Consider the following 22,429-nt stretch of genomic DNA (forward strand, 5'->3'; position numbering starts at 1 on the left):
TCAGCAGGTATAAGTCACTAGTTATACATAATCACAAATTATTTTAACAATATTTTAGTACAGAAAATGTCAACATATACAGATGTAGAAAAGAATATAAAGAACAACCTGTATCCATCATCTAGCTTTTGCAATTACCATTCCCTAGACCACTATCACTTCCTTGATACTGCCAATAATTTACACCCTGTTGCAACTCCACATTATTTTGAAACATATCCCAGATATCATATGTCTAAAAGATTCTGGTTTAAAAAAATTAATATTACTATTATCATAACAAAACATCAAAGCTCAATAAAAGTAGTATGCTTTCCTGGTATCATCAAATATCTAATGAATTATCCATGTGTACCACTACTTACAGTCCATCGAGTGGATGAGTTTAGACTTGCATTTATATGCCTCTTATTTCAACTCTAGAGACAGAATGGTTGTCCGGTTGGTTGATTTCTCTCCCTTGTTCATTGCAACAAAAATTTGGAATGATGGACTAAAGGGTTTGAACCAACAGAGAAGTTACAGCTCAGTTACAGTTTAAGTAGACAGATCTTTTATTAAACAGATACTCCCAAGACATGGGAACAAACCAGCCCCAAAGGAGTTATAAAGATTCCTCTTGGCATCACCCTTTTCTTACTTCCTGTCTCCTCCTTTTGGTTGTGCCCTGTGCAAAATAGGGCTTATACCTGCCACCAGTCAAGAAAGGGAATGCAAATGGGCATATGCTCAAGGCCAATTGACAGTTGCAAGTTACATAACCACATGCTTTGTTGTTCACATCTTCCCATAATTCAGTCTGTTATAATCAGATGTGTGTATGTATACAATGTTTATGAACCAGTCATGGGCCCCTAGTTGCCTAAGGTTACTTGAGGAAGCCCCTGTGGTTAGTTTGTATCCACTGTATGCCTAGGGCTAGCATGTGTTGGGAGTTGGAGAAGCCCTTGTGGTTAATTTGTATCCACTGTGTGCCTAGGGTTCATGTGCAGGAGTTGGAAAAGTCTCTGTGGTTATTTTTGTAGCATATCTGTAAGCTTTTCTGGGGTCTGGGATGGGGTTTAGAGATCAGCTTGCACCCTTTTCCACCCCTTCCTTGCTCATGCCTAACTTCCTACCTAACAATTCCAAATTCCAAACCATTCCTGAGATGCAAGCCACTCCTAGGATGCAAATTTGGGTATATTAAATAAATTGAATAATCCCCCAATAGTTACCTGCCATGCCTAAAGAGGTAACAGTTTCCAAATTTTGCAAAAACTACACAATGTGTTGTTTGCAGTCAATTAAAAGAAAGACAGAACACAATTGAGAGTTATGACAATTTTCTTTTGGATGGACTTTCATGAATCTGTGGAAAACTAGAGATACAGAACTGTGGTGCTGGAGACGACTCTTTAGAATCCCTTAGACAGCAAGGAGATCAAACCAGTCAATCCTAAAGGAAATCAACCCTGAATATTCATTGGAAGGGCTGATGCTAAAGCTGAAGTTCCAATACTTTGGCCACCTGATGTAAAGAGCCAACTGACTGGAAAAGACCCTGATGCTGGGAAAGATTGAAGGCAAGAGGAGAAATGGACAATAGAGGTTGAGATGGTTGGATGGCATCACCAACTCAATGGACATGAGTCTGAGCAAACTCTGGGAGACTGAAGGACAGGGAAGCCTGGCGTACTGCAGTCCATGGAGTTACAAAGAGTCGGACATGACTGAGCTACTGAACAACAAAAGAAATAGTCTTAGTCAGCTTTGGCTGCCACAACAAACTACCACAGACTGGGTGGTTTAAACAACACAAATTTATTCCTCACAGTTCTAGAGGCTGGGAAGTCCAAGATCAAGGTGCTGGCCGTTTCAGTTCTTGAGAAGCTCTCTTCCTGGCAGGCAGATGGCCTCCTCACTGGGTCCTCACATGGCCTTTCCTCGGTGTCTCTGAGCTTGAGCTAGAAAACAGCTCTTGTGCATCTTCTTCCTATTAATATAAGGCCACTAATCTCTTTGTAAGGGCCCCATTCTCAGGACTTAATTTAACAACAATTACCTCCACAAAGGCACAATCTCCAAATACTATCACATTAAATGTTAGGAGTTACAAATATTTTAGGGGGAGAAGATGCACAAACATTCAGTCCATAACAAGCCGACAAATTTGTAAAATATTTAAAAGTCCCAACAATAAGGGCCTACTGTATAGGACAGGGAACTATATTCAATATCTTGTAATAACACATAAGGGAAAAGAATCTAAAAAAGTATATATATAACTGAATCACTTTGTTGTATACCTGAAACACTATCAACTATACTTCAATTTTTAAAAATGTACAAAAAATTTTTTTGAAAAGTCAGTAAGCTAGCATGCCACATTGAATTCTTTTTTTCCCCTCCCTAAATTACTATGTCAGAGAAGGCAATGGCACCCCACTCCAGTACTCTTGCCTGGAAAATCCCATGGACGGAGGAGCCTGGTAGGCTGCAGTCCATGGGGTCGCTAGGAGTCGGACACGACTGAGCGACTTCCCTTTCACTTTTCACTTTCATGCATTGGAGAAGGAAATGGCAACCCACTCCAGTGTTCTTGCCTGGAGAATCCCAGGGACGGGGGAGCCTGGTGGGCTGTCGTCTATGGGGTTGCACAGAGTCGGACACGACTGAAGCGACTTAGCAGCAGCAGCAGCAGCAAATTACTATGGCTCTAAGTAACTGAGTTTATCATTCCTGGAAATCTTTCACACTCTTATATAAGCCCCAGTGCAGATGGACCCTATAGCCTAATAGCTCTATTTTCTCCCTCCCAGTGCCATTTCAGCACTGAAGCAAAATGAAATAAAAATCATTTTCAGCTCCTATCATATTACAGGAATTTTTCATGAAATGAGTAACTCCCTCCCTCTTATCAGGCTGATTCTCTGTAATTCAAAGGCTGAAGGATCTTTTAGATACTGCTAAGCTTGCAAATTTGCCAAAAAAAAAAAAAGTGTAGGTGGAGCTGTTTGTAGTCATTCTTGGCACTTTTCCAGGTTTTTGCTGGCTGCTTTGACTGCATAAGCAACCATGTTTCTACTAGTTGTGGGTGTGTAGCTGCAGGAGCTGCAGCAAGGAATTTGTGCCCTGAACAAATTGTGTAAACCAAATCTCATTTCCCCCAGTTTAACCAAATGATTCTGTTATTGGTTCTGAAAAATACTAGGTAGGACTTGAAATAATCTACCCTTCCAAAGTTCATAGGGAAAAATCCAAAAATTTGGTAATGCTCTGTGGAGAAACATTTGGTACATGGAGGCAATACATCAGTACCTATCAAAATTAAAAATCCCAGATGCCCCTGTGCAGAGTAAATCCACTCTGGGAACTGAGATGAGACATCCTTAAATATACAAGAAAAGATGTATGTACAAAGATATTCATCCAAGCACTGATTAGAATACGAAAAATTAGAAACTCACATCCTTCAGTTGGATAATGACTAGTTAAATAATCTGCAGGGGTAAGAAAAGAGTATGCATTTTATGCATTTTCAGGGAAAAGCCCAAGATGTCTTAAGTACAAAGAGCAGAATAATATATATGGTCTTCTGTAGAACTCAGAAAGAGGGAGTAAATAAAGGCAGAAGACATCATGCTCCTGCAATCAATTAAAAATTCCACAGCAGTCTCTGCCAAAAATGCACACATTATTCATCTGTAAATCTAAAAACATGCAGTAAGAAACCATAATTATATTGGGGTGGAACATTCTTTTACTTTTTTTTTTTTTCAATGTTAAGATGCTATTCCAAGAGTAAATAGTTTTAATAAACTTAGTAGGGAAAAGTTTTCCTCATAGATACAGTGAATTACTCTAAATTTTGAGGACATATTGCTGCCTTCCAAAAGGCATGTGTTTATCACCAGCAAAATTATCTTTCATTCTAAGTTATAATGTCCTTGGCTGGCAAAGCCATCTCAGTCTTTTCCCTTAGAATTTCAGGTGACTGAAAGTGCACTCCAAACAGTGAACATTATTGTATAACATCTCAGTGTTTTCCAAAGTGAAGGACTAATACTACTGGTGATATTCAAGATAGTTCTCGGTAGTACATGAACAAAGCAGCAAACAACACTGAATCATGTCTGAGTTATTCCCATTTCTCTTTCAAGCTTCGGCATGATTTAAAGCACTTGGCAAAAGAGTATCTAGCTAGGCTTTAATAAGTGACTTTGTTTTCATTACACTAATTTTCACAGTTACTATCTTGACTTTTTTTATTGCCAGAGGTCTACAACACAAATGTTGGTCTGGATTAACCATGCTCACAGAAGCACAACAGATGGAGTACAGACACTGCTCTGTGTTCCAGAAACTCCTTGGTCACAAGTCATGTAAATCCAATGGTCTTTTCTCAGGGCTTATTCTTCCTTGACTCAGATTTTTGGCAGGACTTCTATAAGGTACACTTGGCTCTAGGAATGGTGTAGTACACCATACAAGCTGGAGTCAAGCTGGTTTGAAATGCTGGTTCTTTACCTTACTGTGAGTCTCTGTAGTCAGTTGGCCAAATGAGGCTTCATTCATTATCTTGGAATTTGAGGGGAATAGATGAGATAATAAATGTAGAGCAGTGGGCATACAGTTAAGGAGGTGCTCAATAAAGGCTGATTTCCTCTCCTCCTTCTTTTTCTGTCCTCAGTACTGTTTTTCTATATTCTCTTCCAACGATACGAAGTCACTTCTGTGGCTTTAATTATTACTCTTACGCTGGTAATTTCTAATTTCTTTCACCAATCCTGACCTTTTTTTCAGAGTACCAAAACTTAGGTTCTAAATCTGTTTGATAATTCCACCTTGATGTTCTGGCATAAACACATAAACAGAGTATCTTTTCCAAATCATTTAGTTCATGCTATCACCAAAACTTTCATCACTCTGACTCAAAATCCCAATCATCCTCACTCCTTCCCCTTTCCTATCACACTGAATCAAACATTAGCAAAATTTTATATAGCATTTTAATAGCTTACAAAGTGGTATAAACAAAACAAAAACATCCATTTTATCAAACTCCCCTCAGCCCCAGGTGAGAAAAGTGAAATAAAGGCAAGTTAGGAGATAAACCTGGGTCATAGCTAGAGAGTGGTTATAGACTAGATTGAAAAACCAATTAAGTCCTGAACTTGGGGCTTCTTACTCTAATGGCCATCCTCTTACAGTTTCTCAAACTGCCTCATGTTTTGCAGGGTTTTTTTGCATCTCTCCTCTCCTTCACCATTGCCATCCCCAGAAATCAGATCTACCTTATCTTTCACATTTTAATGCTTGGCTCATAAAGATTGGCTCAGTCAGCAAGGTAATAGTTAGTAGTTGAGAAGTCATTCACCCCCAAACAGATACCTCAATAAAAAAGTGAACATCTGCAACCATCACTGAGGTTAAGAAACAGAACATTGCTAGCACCCCAGAAGCACCCCTATATACCCTCCCAGGCATTACTCCCCCACCCAAAGCTAATCATTTTCTTTCTTTTCTTTATAGATTTTACTACCTAAGCCTATATCCCTACGTCAAATTTGGTTTCATGTTTGTTTTGAAGTTTGAATTTTCCAGATTGGCTACAGCAATATATATTCTCACCAACAGTGTATATTTTCACTTGTTCCCATACTGACATTGCCTGTGTTTTCCATTTTAACCATTATTGTGGGTGTGCAACAGTATTTCATGATTTTAATTTGCATTTCTCTAGTGATCGAAGTTCGGAGAAGGCAATGGCACCCCACTCCAGTACTATTGCCTGGAAAATCCCATAGACGGAGGAGCCTGGTAGGTTGCATTCCATGGGGTCGCTAAGGGTCGGACACGACTGAGCAACTTCACTTGCACTTTTCATTTTCATGCACTGGAGAAGGAAACGGCAACCCACTCCAGTGTTCTTGCCTGGAGAATCCCAGGGACGGGGGAGCCTGGTGGGCTGCCGTCTGTGGGGTCGCACCGAGTCGGATACGGCTGAAGCAACTTAGCAGCAGCAGCAGCAGTGATGGAAGTTGAGCATCTTTATATGTTTACTGGCCATTTAGATACCCTTTTTTGTGAAGTGACTCTTTAAATCTCTTACCAGTTTCTACTGTGTTGTCTTTTTCTTTTTTATTGATTTGTGGGAGTCAATACATTCTGAATAGGAGCAAAACACATATTTGTATTATAAAAATGAATGCATTTGTCTGATACTATTAGAATACCACTAACTCCTCTTACTTTGGCCCCAATTTCATTAATGATTCTCTGGGAGGTAATGTAGTCGACTTCACATATTCTCTCTAAAACAATGTGTGCCAGGGAATCTGCTAGATACTTGGATTATAATGGCAAAAAAAGTGATTAAAGACAATAGCTTTGAAAAGAGACCTGTATTAGAACCCCGTCTCTAACATTTACCAACTTGGTGACTTTAGGCAAGTTATTTACCTATTTTAGCCTCAGTTTCCTCTTTGGAAAAATGGGGCTAATAATACCCATTTTAAGAGTTATTATGAAGGTTAAATGAGATAGTAATATGTTAACAGGCTTTTCATAATAGCTGGGTAATAGGAATAATTAATAAGTGGTAGCCATTGTAAATTTGGTTATTTCCATGTAGTCTTCAATTTTGATAGGGCAGGAACAGCTGAGCATACATCTATTCCCCTCTTAGCCATTATGCATGCATGCATGCTCAGCTGCTTCAGTCGTGTTCAACTCTTTTCAACCCTTATGGACTGTAGCCTGCCAGGGTGCTCTGTCCTTGAGATTCTCCAGGCAAGAATCCTGGAGTGGGTTGCCAAGCCCTTCTCCAGGTATCTTCCCAACCCGGGGATCAAACTGGCATCTGCCTGCATCTCCTGCATTGCAGGCAGTTTCTCTACCCACTGAGCTACCTGGGAAGCCCTTTAGCCATTATAGTTCTCACTATAAAAAAAAAAAGAAAAGAAGAAGTCACTGAGTTTACATAAGTCGCCTGGGAACTTACTTGGTCATTCTGACTCCCTTCAGCTGAGTGTCTCTAGAGCAGTGCTTCAAAATTTATCCGTCGTGAAAGATCATAGACACTTTTATAAAATATAAAAATAAATGACTAGAAAAGGGAAAAAAGAAAACAAAGGCATATACAACAACACAAATCCTCAATTTTTATTACAACCACAGATGTAAAATTAGTGTAACACTAATTGCTATAAGTTTTAAATTCTTACTCTTTATTTCTATAAATGCCTTGTCTTGGATCAATAACAAAGGGTTTGTAGATTGGCACTAGCCTGTGGCCCACATTTTTGGTAGCACTGCTCCAGTGCACTGACAGAAATTAGACTTTTGAAAGACTGAGGTCAGGTCTTAGAATGTGGGGACTCAACTGAAGGGTTGCTCTTGATCTTGAGTCATCAGCTGGCCACCAAGTGGCCTTTTTCTAGCCTTAAGCACAATGCTGTGTTACTCCCTAGCTTAAAAACTATCCACTATCACCTTTGTCTCTAAGGTAAGATCCCAATCCTTTAACCTGACACCAAAGGCCTTCCAGGCTGGTTCCACACTTTTTTGGTCTCATTTTTACTATTCTTTATTCCAGTAGACCTACACTGTCCAACGTAGTAGCCAACTAGCCACAAGTGGCTATGGAACAGCTGAAATGTGGCTAATTTAGGAAGTAAGATTTTAACCTTTAAATTGAAAACAACTTATACATAATTCAATTACTGCACAACTTTTGAAATGTTTGGAATGATCTGAATATGTGAATCTACTTTTTCAACTGTAAATTTTATGAAATCAATTACTGAGATATGCTATAAATGTAAAAAACATACCAGATTTTGAACACTTACTAATAACAGAAAGAATGCAAAACATTTAAAAATATTTAATACTTTTAAATATTGATCACATGGAAACAATACCATTTTGGATATATTGGGTCAAATAAAAGATTAATTTTTAATCTTTTTACTTTTTCAATGTGGCTACTATAAAATTACATATATGCCTTGTGTTATGTTTATACTGGACAGTGCTAGACTAAATATAATCAAGTCCCAAACCTATGAATCCCTCTTGATTTTTCCCTTTCCCTGTTTGATTCATTAGCAATATAGGTTAGATCTAGCTATGGTTTTTCCAGTAGTCATGTATGGATGTGAGAGCTGGACGGTAAAGAAAGCTGAGTGCCGAAGAATTGATGCTTTTGAACTGTGGTGTTGGAGAAGACTCTTGAGAGTCCCTTGGGCTGCAAGGAGATCCAACCAGTCCATCCTAAAGGAGATCAGTCCTGGGTGTTCATTGGAAGGACTGATATTGAAGCTGAAACTCCAATACTTTGGCTACCTCATGCGAAGAGTTGACTCATTGGAAAAGACCCTAATGCTGGGAAGGATTGGGGGCAGGAGGAGAAGGGGATGACAGAGGACGAGATGGTTGGATGGCATCACCAACTCGATGGACATAGGTTTGGGTAAACTCCGGGAGTTGGTGATGGACAGGGAGGCCTGGCGTGCTGCGATTCATGGGGTCACAAAGAGTCGGACATGACTGAGCGACTGAACTGAACTGAATCACAAAATATCTCTTCAATATATTCACTTTATCTCTACTGCTATTTATGTTACTCCATTGTGGCTCAGTGGTAAAGAATCTGCCTGCCAATGCAGGAGATGCAGGTTCGATCCCTGGATGGGAAGATCCCCTGGAGAAGGAAATGGCAACCCTCTCCAGTATTCTTGCCTGGGAAATCCCATGGACAGAGGAGCCTGGCAGGCTACAGTCCATGGGGTCACAAGAGTTGGACATGACTGAGCGACTAAACAACTACTATTCCTTAAAATCCTTCAATGGTTTTAAAGCTCTGAAACTTACTAAGGATGTAAACTTCATCTTTTACTATTCCTTTCTTTGCTCTCTAGACTTTAGCCACACTGCCTTTCTTGCTTTCTCACCTTAGGATTTTTGCCTTACTATTCCTTTGGTCTTGAATACTGGCCTCAACTAACTTATTCCCATTCCAGTCTTAGCTCAAAAGGATATTTTATCAGAGGCCATGCAGCGTGCAAAATCTCAGTTCCCCAACCAGGGTCTGAACCTGGGCCCACTCAGTAAAGCCTAGCTACTAGGCTATCAGGGAACTCTGAGGCCATTTCTTAACAATCTCCAAAATTCTGCCTGCTCTCTCTCCCAGAGAAATGCTTCATTCAAATACCCTTTCATTTTCTTCATGAAAGATATTGTGATATTATCTTTCCTCTTCTTTTATAAAACTTTATAGTCTGTTCCCTCCACAGAAACAGGAGCAGGAAATTTGTTGGTCTTTTCTCTGCTTAACCTGCTCCAATGAGCAGAACAGTGCCAGTTACAGTTTTTCTCAAAACAATTTAAATGAAAGAATACCTACCTACCTACTAGATATACCTGCTTGGTTGACTCATAAGCACTTCAAATTCTACATGGTCAGAACAGAAGCATCTTCCTCCCCTAATATGTATTCCTCTTCCCTTGTTTCTAACCTCCATTAAGATATCCTTCAGACTGCTCCCCCAAGACACTTGGGAGTCATCTTTGACATGGCCCTCTGTCATTCCCTATCCAGTCAACCAAATCACCAAGCTCTCAGCAACATCTTTGGTCATACTCTTCACTCCTGTTTGCCACCATCTCAGTCCAAGTCATTAATCTCTCACAGACTGTTCTCTCTGCCTCTGACTTTTACCTAATAGTGATCTAAAATACAAATTTGATCTTACTATGCTTCTACTTAAAATCTTTCAACGACTTCCTCTTAGCTCTCAACTCTTCTGCACATGGCACTCAAAGCTTTTATGACTAGACCTCTTCAGACACATCTCTAGGCATTTCTGAAAAAGCACTATCTTCCGCACACTCAACCATTTCTAGTGCTTGCCTCCTAACCTTTGCATTCATTATTTCTGTCTGGTAAGTCTCCCCAAATCCCTTACTAAAGCTAATTGCTTCTCCTGCAACATGCCATGCCTCCTTCACAGGTAAATAAGGGATTCCTCCTGTATGAAATTTCACAGCATTCAGCAGTTTACCCTCATTATACTCCTGATGATGTCTATCTACTTGTTCGCATTCTGCAGCGTAAGATCAACGAGTGCAAAGATTCTATTGCAACCATTAACTGAATGTTTACTCAGATAAATTGTTAAAGAAAAGCATGTGAGGATCCAAAGAAGCACTGAAAATATTAAACAGAAAAACAGAATACGACTCCTACGTCATTCATTTTATTTTAGGCACAACACTTTTGTAAGTTACACAAAGACAAATCTCTACATCAATATTACAAATAGGTAAGTGGAGAAAGATTGCTTACCTGAGGCCACCCTAAATCAGTGGGCAATATGTATTTCATCTGTAAACTCTTCTAAATTAAAATCTTGGTGCTCTCTCACATATTCCCAATTCATAAATATAAGATGCCAAAAATTGTTAAGGTTAGAAGATTGGAAAAGTCACTCCCTGGCTCATCTGTTAAGATTATGTTATGAATTTCTTAGCTAACCATCGTAAGTTAATTAAACTCATAAGACTCTTACTTTGCAAATCACCATTCTCAAATAAACTTTTTTTGGGGGGCCCCGGAGCATGCAGGATCTTATTTACCTGACCAGGAATCGAACCTCTGCCCTACAGCGGAAGCGTGCAAAGTGCTAACCACTGGGCTGCCAGGTAAGGTCCCTCAAATAAACTTTTGCTACTTTCTTAATAAAATACAACAAAAACCTCAACATCCCAACCCCGGAAAAACAAGACTTCTACCTCTGAGTTGACAGTAATTCAAGGAAATTCAGCGAGCTGTTATTAGAGTCTACAAAGTATAAGGAACCACTACAATGTTTAAAAAGGAGGGAGGGAGCTACAGGAACATGTATGTTTTCATCTCAGCGCTCATGCCGGAGAGAGAAGGTTAGCACACGCACTTCAACCTCCCACTCCTAGCTCCGCAGAAACCAGCAGGCAGGCTGCGGGGCCAGCCCGCTGTTCCGCCGCGCACATGGCCGGCCGCAGCTCCCACCCCCGTGCCGCGCAGGCGCCAGGCGAGCCGGGACTTGCGGTGGCCGAGAGGGATCATTCCGCCGGTTTCTTTGTGTGGCTGAAGCTGTAGAAATGGCTTATTTCCCTCCTTTAAGTTAAAAACAAAAATCAGACCCTTTCGCCCCTTTTCTCCCGCCGGAAAGGGGTTGAAGAGGGAGTGGGAGAGGGACCTGCTAACTAGGACAGGGGCGGAAAGACTCAGGCGAAGAGTTGACGAGGGCCGGGTCTGGGAGGGATGCTGGGAGCTTTGACTCACTCGCACACTATGTGTCCCTCCGCGCGCAGCACGGGGGACTTTTCGGTGGGGATTTTGGGCGCCGACCAGACGCGGCATTTTCGGAAAATAGCGCCCTGTGCAGCTGAAGCGCTTTGTGTTTAGCGGGGCCGCGTCAGCCCGGCAGGGTACGAGGCGCCTCGGGTCCCCGAACCACCTCCTGCTGCTCCCCCGTCGCCGCTCCCGAAGCTTTTCCAGGTCAGTGCGGGTCTGTGTAGGGCCCTGTTACCACCGGATGTGGAAGTTGATCTCTTCGCTGGTAAAAAATAATTCCACTTCCCCCGGAACCCAGATCATCCCCGCGATTTCCTGTTTATTGCATTAAGGCGCCGGGTTTCCGGGGCTCCTGGCCCCGCTTATTCCGCGGGGGTCGGCGGGGTGGGCCTGGGTCCCCGCTCCGCCCGCGCCGCCGCCGCGCTTTGTCCGCTGGCACCCCGCTTCTGGGAGGGGCGGGCAGACATGGTGGCGGCCGCCGCCCCCTCGTCGGCCCCGGCGCACCACGGCCTCCCCGCGGCTCTCCGCCGGGCCGGTCCCGAGCGGAGGCCCCGGAGCGGGATAGGGTCGGGCCAGGGCTGCGGGAACTGCGGCCGCCGAGTGGCAGGCGGTGGGCGGGCGAGGCAGGCTGGCGCGTTACGGCCTTGGCGCTGCCGCCCCGGGAGCCGCCGCTCTCTTTGTCTGGGCCTCCAGACCGCCCAGCCGGAGCGAGGAAGGGTCGGTGGGGGCGGCCGGCCTCCGGCGCGCTCTGCTGTTCTGGCGGCGGGGCCGGGAGGCGCTCAGGCCGCGGCGGGAGCAGCCGGCTCGGCCGGCCCGGACAGGGTTAACGGGAGCGCCCAGCTGGTCCCGTGCGGGTCCAACGCGGCGAATGCTTAGGCCTCGGGGACTCGAGTTCCCGAGGGGAGGAACCCAGCTCCTGGATGCTGGGGACTTCTGCTCTTGGGGTTTGCCCGCCGGCATCTGCGGGTGCACGGCCTCCGGGACGAAGTTGAGAATTTTGCCAGGTCATTTCTGTCTCGCCACAATCAGTGTGTTTTTAGTGTGCTTCGTGGAAGCTCTCCTACCGTGTTGAGCCAGCGTGCCTAGCCTCGAGGGTGCATCGTGAAAACTGAAACCAAAGGAATGATATAGGCCTGCTTTGTGTGTGTTTTCCCCCTTGAAGCCTGTTTTCAGTACACATAACTCTTGCTTTAAACCTGATTGGACTGTGGCGAGGAGACATCTGTTCAAAGGAGGGGCAGAGACCACAGTACTTCTGAAGGGGGCTTGGTAATGTGGAAATATCTTAAGTGTTCTCTCTGGACACTGATTTGCTGTCTCGATTCAGTCAAGTTACTTTTGTGAAGTACAGTTTTATATGGAAAATGATTTGGTGTAATGAGTGCAATAACTTGCCATCCCGGAGTTAAAGCACCATAGCTTATTATGGAGAAGTTAGTGGCCAGAAGTTCTTTTTGCAGATAGTCTTTTTTTCACACACAGACCCACCCAGCTTGCTTTAAATTTCTTCTCACTGACATGTAACTATCGTCCTTGACACTTCCACTTTCAGTCTCAGATTTTTTAAGGAAACAAAAGATGGCTTTGTCTTTTTTCTTAACTTTTTCTCCTTTGGAGTATTTATTTTCTGCCAAAATAACAAAAGTCTATTGCATGTTAACGCCAGTGATATTTTAGGCAAGAGTGACATTGTTTTGCATTTGTGTCTTTTGAATGTCTGGTTTAACAGAAGATAGCTGGATTCGTGAACCTACTGCTTTCAGTTTGTTGTGGTATCACATCATGTAACCGCTGGTAAACTCCACTGTATCGTCAATGCCTTTTTTCAAAAGCTGAAAAATGTGTCATTTCTATCCTGCTCTCACCATTCAAATCAAATCAGGATATTATTGTAAAAGACACATTTAAAAAATACGGATAAGAGGGTTGTTTCCTGTGCTTTTTTCTTGAGCTCTAACTTTTTTTCTATTTGGGATTTAGATGCATAAACATCATGAATAAAGATTGCATAATCTGCATATGATTTTAGAGACTCAGAATATTTGGAAAATTTTTAAGTGATTAAACTTAATTTTTAATTCCACAACTTATTTTTAATGATGTACACAAGTAAAACAGTAATCCCATGTTAAATTTCCTTGTGAAAACTTGTGTGTAAATGTAATTTCTGAAGTTGAACACTTCAAAGCACTGTCGGAATGCCAGATTAAAAAGGAGTCGCGCAGTGAAACCTTTGGTGAAACTGCTTTTGCATTGTAATGCATATACAAATGTAGACTTCACTCTAACTTAAGAGTTCATGGGTTATCTATTTTTGAATCAGTATGGGTGTTCTAGGTTGGAGGACAGTTGTAAATGTGTGAACACTTAAAGTCATACCTGCTTTGGGTTAATGGTTCTGAAATGAAGCTTCTGGTTGTTTTGTGAACTTTAGTCTGATTCTGTCAGTCTATAGTTCTCTCCTGTTCCATCAACAGGAAGCATCTGGTCCGTCTTCATGTAATTGCTAGAAAATGCTAGGTATATTTTTTTGATGTTTGCTATTCACATGAAAATAAATATCGGATTGGATTTTGAGTTGTACTCCCCACCCTTAGCTCCAGATATTCATCTATAGAAGAGTTTTTTTTGGCCCTTGTGTACCTTAAGTTAGAAATAGCTGGTAAAACAAACAAGTTGCGAGGGGTTCAGGAGTCACTGCGAGAAAATTTTGACTCATGAATTAATTATGAGGGTGCCATACCCCTTTGCAAGCAGGTTGAGTGTGGATAGGCTCCATCTCTTCTCTCTGCAAATACTAAAAAGCAAACTGAAACAAAACCTTTAAGTTCAGGGCAACTTAGTTTTCCAGTGAGTCATTTTTTTGGTCCCTGAGCTTTCCAGCTAGTAATCATGTTTCTGTAGCACTCATGTGTCTACCTCAGGACAACTATAATTAGTATATTTAAGTTTTTCTGAAGATGTTTGTTCCATCAGGCTCTCTCGGTCAGTTTATTAGTGTTAGTATTAGGGCCTGTGTGTTACTTCACAGTGTTGACAACAGTGGTCTGCACAGAGGAGATACTTTGGTGCAACCAAATGTCCCATTCAGATGTTGGTGGGCTAATGCAGTTTTATTTGGGCTAAGTATGTCCATAATATTAGAGGTTTGACCATGAAGTGATTTCCCCACTGAAAGTAAATCTACCTGCAGGGCCATTGGTCCATTTGGAAATAGAAACCTAAAATACTTAGCCCTAGCTCTCTTAACCTTTTAATGGGAATGATTATAAAAGTTGGCTGTTAGGGCCCAAGGTGCTAATGCACAAATAGTGTGGAAAAGACTTGATCATTTTAACTGTATTTTAATATGAATGAACACTTAAAAATTTTTAAAAAGTAAAATGCCATTTTGAAAAGCAAGGTGTCAGCCCCACTTTACTTTGTACTGGTTGTATTATACCAGGGGTATTATTTCAAATAGCATGCTATCATATTGTAAGTGGGATCTTGCATCAGTTCTGAAACTTTGTATCAGAATCAGCTGGCGAGCTCATTAAAAAGGCCTATGGAGGCCCAAGCTTAAGTAGGATAGGAACTGGCCCACTCTGTTTTTCTCACATTCCTTAGATGATAAACAATCAAGTTTAAAAACCACCCAACTATAGAGCATGGCCAGAGAATTTTGATTATGGAGGAAATGGAAAGGAGGAAAAGTTGAAAAACTGTGATCTTTGGCCCCAAAAAGAGAAGCTCATCTGTTCTGTGACATAGAACAATCAGGTTTGATTTGACCAGAAAGAACTAGGAGCAAGGGGTAGAAATTAGAAGAAGGCAGATTTCAACATTCCTCAAAGAAAAATTCCTCAAAACAACAGTATAATCGGTTGTTTCTGGTGGTAGGCTGTCCCCTTCCACTGATGGGCGTTCAAGTTAGGGATTCAAGAGAAGGGGAAATGATGAGCCGAATGAGGATTTTGGCCAGGTATCCTTAAGTTCCCTACGGACTGAGAGTTTACAAATATGTGTAGGTTTGCAGGTACAAAAGTGGAAGAGCAAAAGCTAATTAAAACAAGTTATCTTAACTGGATCATAGTTTTCGTTTTCTTGGATAAGGAAAAATGAGTATTAAATGAGAGAACTATTTAATGAGGTTTTTAAAACCCAGCTGTAGTTTGGCATATTTAAAGCCTGAAAAATGGGCATACCTTCTAATGTGGAAATTTTAAGTGAATTTGTTTTGGTATTTCTTTTGGTGTAATAGAAATATACCAGTAAATTGGTAACTGTTTACAACCAGTTGCAGCATTGTTGATAATAAAAACATTTGGTCCCTTCCCCACGTTAATCATATGTACTAGTTAATGCTGTCCCCATTTTTCATAAGAAAAAATTGAGGTATAGAGAAATTATTAGGTAGCTTGCCCAAGTTAGCAGAATTAGTAACTGGTAGAGCAGAGACTTGATTACAAGCAGTTTGATTCCAGAACGGGTGACTATGCTGTAAAATTGTAAACAACTTAGATGTTTCATAGTGATTGTTATGATACATTCCTACAGTGGGGGTACTGCCTAGCCATTTTTTTAATGCTTTGTTGTTGTTTAGTCGCTAAGTTGTGTCCAACTCATCTGCGACCCAATGGACTAGAAGCCCGCCAGCCTCCTCTATCTGTGAGATTTCTCAGGCAAGAATACTGGAGTGGGTTGCCATTTCCTTCTCCAGAGGATCTTCCTGACCCAGGGGTCAAACTTGCTTCTCCTGCAATGGAAGGTAGAGTCTTTACTGCTGAGCCATAAGAATGTAAAAATATGAAATTATGTTTTGGTCTAAAGTAAAAAAAGTAAATTTAAAAATATGATTTTATTTTGATTAAACAACAGATACATTGACATCTGGAAGGAAATTGCCAAATTGTTAAGTGATTATTTCTGTGTGTAATTTTATAGAAGACTATTTTCTTTTTACTTACACAAATTTTCTAACTTATACAGTGAATTTGTATTATTATGTATCACTTGGGATTAAAAGGATTAAGGTTATGTTTCAGTAAAAATTAAAGATACTAGCATACGCTGAGTTTGAATTTTACACTGTACAATTAATGCAAGTTGACTAAGGAATTGCACATAAATGAGTATTTGAAAGTGCATGAAGTATTCTGTGTTAGTTTGATTCCTTACCACTCTAATATATTAATTGAATAGAGAGAAATGCCACTGATTCTTGCTACCCTACCATAATCAGTTCTGTATTTTATGTTTTTTTTTTCACCTTATGTGTAATATTTTAAATGTTGTATTCATCCCAGCTTAGTCACTCTAGCTCTGTGACTTTAGGCAACTTGCCTAATCTGCTTTACTTTCCTTCTTTGTGCAATTCAAATAATTGCAATACGTAACTCATGGTGCTTGGAAGGATTAAATGAGTTGCAGCATATAAAGTGGATAAGAAAGTGTTTGACACATACTTAATAGCTCATTGCTGTGCTTAGTCAGTCATGTCTGATTCTTTGCAACCCCACGAATTGTAGCCCACCAGGCTTCTCTGCCCATGGGGATTCTCTAGGCAAGAATACTGGAGTGATCTGTCATGCCCTCCTCCAGAGGATCTTCCCAACTCAGGTCTCCCGTATTGCATGTGGATTCTTTACCATCTGAGCCACCATAGAAACCTAAGAATACTGGAGTGGGTAGCCTATCCCTTTTCCAGGGGATCTTTCTGACCCAGGAATCGAACCGGGGTCTCTTGCATTGCAGGTGGATGCTTTACCAGTTGAGCTACCTGGAAAGCCCTAATAGTTCAATAAATCTTAGCAATTATTGTAGGATCATGGTCTACTAAAACCCTTGGGGTCTAATGTGCTGTGTGCTTTTAGTTGCATCCGACTCTTTGTGACCCCATGGACTGTAGCCTGCCAGGCATCTCTGTCCATGGGGATTCTCCAGATAGGAATACTGGGGTGGGTTGCCATGCCCTCCTCCAGGAGATCTTTCCAACCCAGGGATCAAACCCAGGTCTCCCCATTGCAGGCGGATTCTTGACCATCTGAGCCACCCGGGAAGAATTTTTTGTATATAGCTGAGGTAGTGTTAATGTAACCTTTCACCAGTTAGTGCAGTAGCCTTCTTCAAACAAGTTACTATTTTTGCTGCAAAATGTATGAACATTTACACCAAATGGGGTAAATAAAGACTATAAATAACTTGGTGTCAGTTTAGGTAAGGTGTTACTGCCAAATAAGTTATATTGGGTTTCACAGCTTTTTTTGGCTTTTGGAATTGCAGTTAAGGAACCTGTGAAATTTACTTAATTTCGAGTCCTATTTTATTTTAATATTACAACATTTTTAATATTAAAGCATGTATTGGAGAAGGAGATGGCAACCCACTCCAGTACTCTTGCCTGGAAAATCCCATGGACAGAGGAGCATGCTAGGCTCCTACAGTCCATGGGGTCTCAAAGAGTCGGACACAACTGAGCGACTTCACTCACTCACTCATAGGAGGTCCAAGATCAAGGTGCCACATCATTGGACTCTGGTAAGGGCCCTCTTTCAGATTGCAGACTTCTCCTTTGTATCCTTTTGTGGTGGAAGGTGCAAAGGGACCCTTCACAGGTCTCTTTTTATGAGGACACTTATCTCATTCATGATCTGACTTCACCTTCCAAAGACTCCTTCCTAATACCATCGCTTTGAGCATTAGGAGTTCAACATAAAATTGAGGGCTGGGGAGACACACAGATTTTTAGACGCAGCAGATGGTATACTGTATAAGTGAATGATCTAAAAAAATTTCTTCATCCTAACTGGCTCGTGTGAACTTTTGATCTTTGCAGTTATTCCACCTGTGTTCCTTTATCTGTTCTGTTTATAGGGACCCTCAGTTTCTCTCCCTTAGTTTATTCCTGTGTGCATTATATATAGCCTGAACTTGACATCGGTCACTCCTTTCATATTTTACTGGGCTCCTGTTGTCAAATCTTCCTGCCTATCCAGTTCCTGTTTTTCCTCATAGATTGCAGTGTATTTGTGGGGGAAGGTAGGTAATTATGAAAATTTCTCGGCCACTATAAATTTATGCTGTACAAATCTAATGGACCCTTGCTACTTGGCAGTCATTTTATTAATCTGATGTTTTGCTGTTGTTTCATATCTTCCTCTCTCTCAAGAGATACCACTGACTTATACTTAATTGGAAAAGAGTATAGAATGCAAGCTTGCATGTTGTCACTGTGACAGATCTATCCTGTCACCTTATTTTGTAAACAGAATAGAAGAGGAATCTTGCTTTTCTAGAAATCTTGCTGCCATGCTTAACTTTGATCACTTTGATCCTTAACTGCAGGGATTTCTCCTTGCCTTCAAATATTGCAGTGTATACAGATTTCTGTGTTTTAGGAGGAAAAGAAACGACTTTAACTATTAACTACTATTCTTTTTAGCTATCTTCCTCATTTCTTTATTTCAAAAATTTTAAGACAGTTAAAAAGTTTAAGACAGTTAAAATTGCCCTGAGCTCTTTTACTACTTCTACCCTAACTTATTGCAATTTTGTAATGACATTACATGTGAATGTGACATATTCAGACTGTTGCTTCAAGGGACATCCTTCTTCCCAATGGTATTGGTTTCATCCTGGTTTTATTCAGTCAGTGTGTATGTGTTACTATTGACTTCCACTTAGGCTTCTTAACCTTGCCTTGCCTTGCCTTTCATGTTGGTGTGCCATCTTGATTTTCCTTTTCTAGTTGCTTCATTTGTGAATTTCTGTTGTTTCATGATCCTCTTACCACTGTCATTCCTCTCAGTACTTGGCTTTCTGCTCACCTCTCTTTGTCTCTTCTTCATGGATGTTTTATATGTTGATGACCCATAAGTGTGTACTCCCCAGGTTGGTATCTCCAGTTGGTTTACCAAGTACTTCCTTCGAGAGGCTCAAGGAATTTCATTCACTTTTTGGTTTATTATTACCCAACTTCCACCTACTTTATTTTTGTTTATTCTATCATCATCATGCTTAAATCTTGAAGTCGTCTGTGTTACGGTTCTCCTTTATTTCTTATATCCATCAGTCAGCATTATTCTTTACGTTAATTTTTCCTGGATCTCTATTTTTGGGATTCTGCATTGCCTGTTATTTGCCCTTTCTTACTTTATTTATTTATTTAAAAATATTTACTTAGTTATTTGGCTGCACTGAGTCTTAGTTGTGGCATGTGGAATCTAGTTCTCTAATCAGGGATTGAACCCACGCCCCCTGCATTGGGAGCTTGCAGTCAGCCACTGGACCACCAGGGAAGTCCTGCCCTTTCTAACTTTCTTCCAATCCATCTTGCATATGGCTGCCAGAATAATTTTCCTAAAAATTTTTTTGAGCCCATTGCTGCTAAACCTAAGCAGCCTGAAGAGAGAACATGTACTGTTGACCTTTGCACTCTCCACTGTGCCAAGCAAAGTGAATTGAACTTGTGCTGAATAAATGTTTGAATGGATCATCGTTTACTCAAAACATAGAACGACTCTCAATTGTCTGCAGGATAAAGTCCAAACTCTACTTTCTGGCTTTCAAATCTTTTTGTTCTACACTCTGCTTCTTTAACCTTATTCTTCTTAACATCACCAAGATAGTATTTCCTCTATAGTATAACATGCTTAGGCCTAACTCCATGTGTTCTTCCTTTTCCCTTTCCTTGCTTGTCAAAGCCTATTCAACCTAACAGTACTCTGTGCCAAGCACTGTTCCAATCTCTGGTGTTTCAGTAATGAACAAAACAAGACAAAGTCTCTGTTTTCTTGGAGCTGACATTCAGTGTTGGGGGAGAGAGGGCGCAGTAAACAAATGTCAGGTGGTAATGAATGTAATGAAGAGTAAAACTGGATAAATGGATGAATACAGACACCAGAATGCATTGTTAAAGAGAACGGGGAGTAAAGGACTAGTTTTAAAATGACTTGAAAAAAAAGAAAACTAAAGAAATAAATGACGTGAAGGCAGTTTGGTATCTGTCATAATTAGAATTGTATTTACCCCTGTCCCAGCAGCCTAACTTCAGGGAATTTATCTTATAGTTCTATGAAATTAAATGTTGCATTTACAAAGTTATTAATTGCAGTGTAGTTTATAATAGCAATAAAGTCCACCTACAGTAAACTGAGATGTATCCATACAACAGCATACTAAGCAGCTTTACAGAAAATGAGGAAGCTCTCTATGAACTAATAGGAAACGATCTTCAGGATGCATTAAGAAAAGCAAGTGCAGAAAGTGTATATAGTAATGCAATCTTTTGGTAACTATAGCAATATTGGAAGGATATCCATGAAACTAGTAAAGGTAAATAATTGTGGCTGGGGGAAGACTGGAATAGCATAAATGCTTCTATTGAGACCTCAATGTATACATTTCTATGCTTTGAATTTTTGAACTATTGAAAACAGAAGAGCAAAGGAGAAGTGAACTGGCCCCTATAAGAGTTGATGAGCTGCTTTATGTAGAGACGAGGGAGAGGGAGGAGTTGAGGATAGCTCACAGATTCTCTAATTTGGGAGGAAAAGAGGGTGATAGTGTTATCAGCAATATAAGAGGAAGACTAGGTTTTGGCATGTGCATGAGAAGTTCTGGTCATGCCAATTGATGAATGCTTTTACTGTTTTGATTTTGTGTGTATATGTGTCTGGTTGCTTAGTCGCTCAGTTGTGCTTCATTCTCTGCGACCCCATGGACCGTAGCCCACCAGACTCCTCTGTTCATGGTATTATTCCAGCAAGAATACTGGAGTGGGTTGCCATTTTCTCCTTCAGGACATCTTCCTGACCCAAGGATCGAACCTGCATCTCCTGAGGCTCCTGCATTGGCAGGCGAATTCTTTACCACTGAGCCACCTGGGAAAGCCTGTGTGTGTGTGTGTGTTTGTATAATTTATGTTCTTTAGATATAGAACCCGAGGTTGTCTTAAACATGAATAGTAAATAGTCATTAATAAACATTTTTTATCCTTTTTTGAAAAGAGCTTTGTAGTGATGTCATAATTTTACAGTCAAATAGGGACATTGGTATGCACAGGTAGAATGTAGATAGAGCAAGAGAGAATGTATATCTGATAGCTTATGTGGGAAATAGGAACTGTATTAGCATAGTTCCAATTTAATTATATTTTTTGATGCCTGAAATTCAAAGCAATAAAAAGGGCTTTTTAAGAAGAAAGTGATCTTTCAGTTAGTTCAGTCCCTCAGTCGTGTCCAACTCTTTGTGACTCCATGGACGGCAGCATGCCAGGCCTCCCTGTCCATCACCAACTCCTGGAGTTTACCCAAACTCATGTCCGTTGAGTTGATGCCATCCAATCATCTCATCCTCTGTCGTCCCTTTCTCCTCCTGCCTTCAATCTTTGCCAGCATCAGGGTCTTTTCAAATGAGTCAGCTCTTCGCATCAGGTGGCCAAAGTATTGGAGCTTCAGCTTCAACATCAGTCCTTCCAATGAACACCCAGGACTGATCTCCTTTAGGATGGACTAGTTGGATCTCCTTGCAGTCCAAGGGATTCTCAAGAGTCTTTTCCAACACCACAGTTCAAAAGCATCAATTCTTCTGCACTCAGCTTTCTTTATAGTCCAACTCACACATCCATACATGACTACTGGAAAAACCATAGCCTTGACTAGATGGACATTTGTTGGCAAAGTAATGTCTCTGCATTTTAATATGTTGTCTAGGTTGGTTGTAACTTTTCTTCCAAGGAGCAAGCATCTTTTAATTTCATGGCTTTGGTCACCATCTGCAGTGATTTTGGAACCCCCAAAAATAAAGTCAGCCACTGTTTCCACTGTTTGCTCACCTATTTGCCATGAAGTGATAGGACCAGATGCCATGATCTTAGTTTTCTGAATGTTGAGCTTTAAGCCAACTTTTTCACTTTCCCCTTTCACTTTCATCAAGAGGCTCTTTAGTTCTTCACTTTCTGCCATAAGGGTGGTGTCATCTGCATATCTGAGGTTATTGATATTTCTCCTGGCAGTCTTGATTCCAGCTTCTGCTTCATCCAGCCCAGTGTTTCTCATGATGTACTCTACATATAAGTTAAATAAGTTTCTCATGATGTACTTTGCATATAAATTAAATAAGAAG

The 22,429-nt window shown here is 40.9% G+C and overlaps 1 protein-coding gene and 1 long non-coding RNA gene across 42 annotated transcripts in view; one reads left to right on the forward strand and one right to left on the reverse strand.

The window, feature by feature from the left end:
• Positions 1 to 4,977: 4,977 nt before the first annotated feature.
• Positions 4,978 to 11,041, reverse strand: LOC145513100 (uncharacterized). The gene is made up of 3 exons (XR_014059122.1): positions 10,334 to 11,041; positions 6,986 to 7,064; positions 4,978 to 6,150 (listed from the first exon to the last, which is right to left on the reverse strand). It is a non-coding gene; the product is annotated as an uncharacterized LOC145513100 (long non-coding RNA).
• Positions 11,042 to 11,332: 291 nt separating this feature from the next.
• Positions 11,333 to 22,429, forward strand: part of GABPB1 (GA binding protein transcription factor subunit beta 1) — a 63,185-nt gene continuing 52,088 nt past the window's right edge. For 14 of the 41 annotated variants that reach the window (XR_014059113.1, XR_014059120.1, XM_081508357.1 and 11 more), the window contains exon 1: positions 11,333 to 11,527. The gene's annotated coding sequence lies outside the window, so the exon portion shown is untranslated. The other 27 variants (XR_014059115.1, XR_014059112.1, XR_014059119.1 and 24 more) reach the window with 6 other exon arrangements.

The sequence above is a fragment of the Giraffa tippelskirchi genome, chromosome 7 (assembly GCF_054371585.1).
Source record: "Giraffa tippelskirchi isolate mGirTip1 chromosome 7, T2T-mGirTip1v1.2.pri, whole genome shotgun sequence".
NCBI lineage: Eukaryota > Metazoa > Chordata > Mammalia > Artiodactyla > Giraffidae > Giraffa > Giraffa tippelskirchi.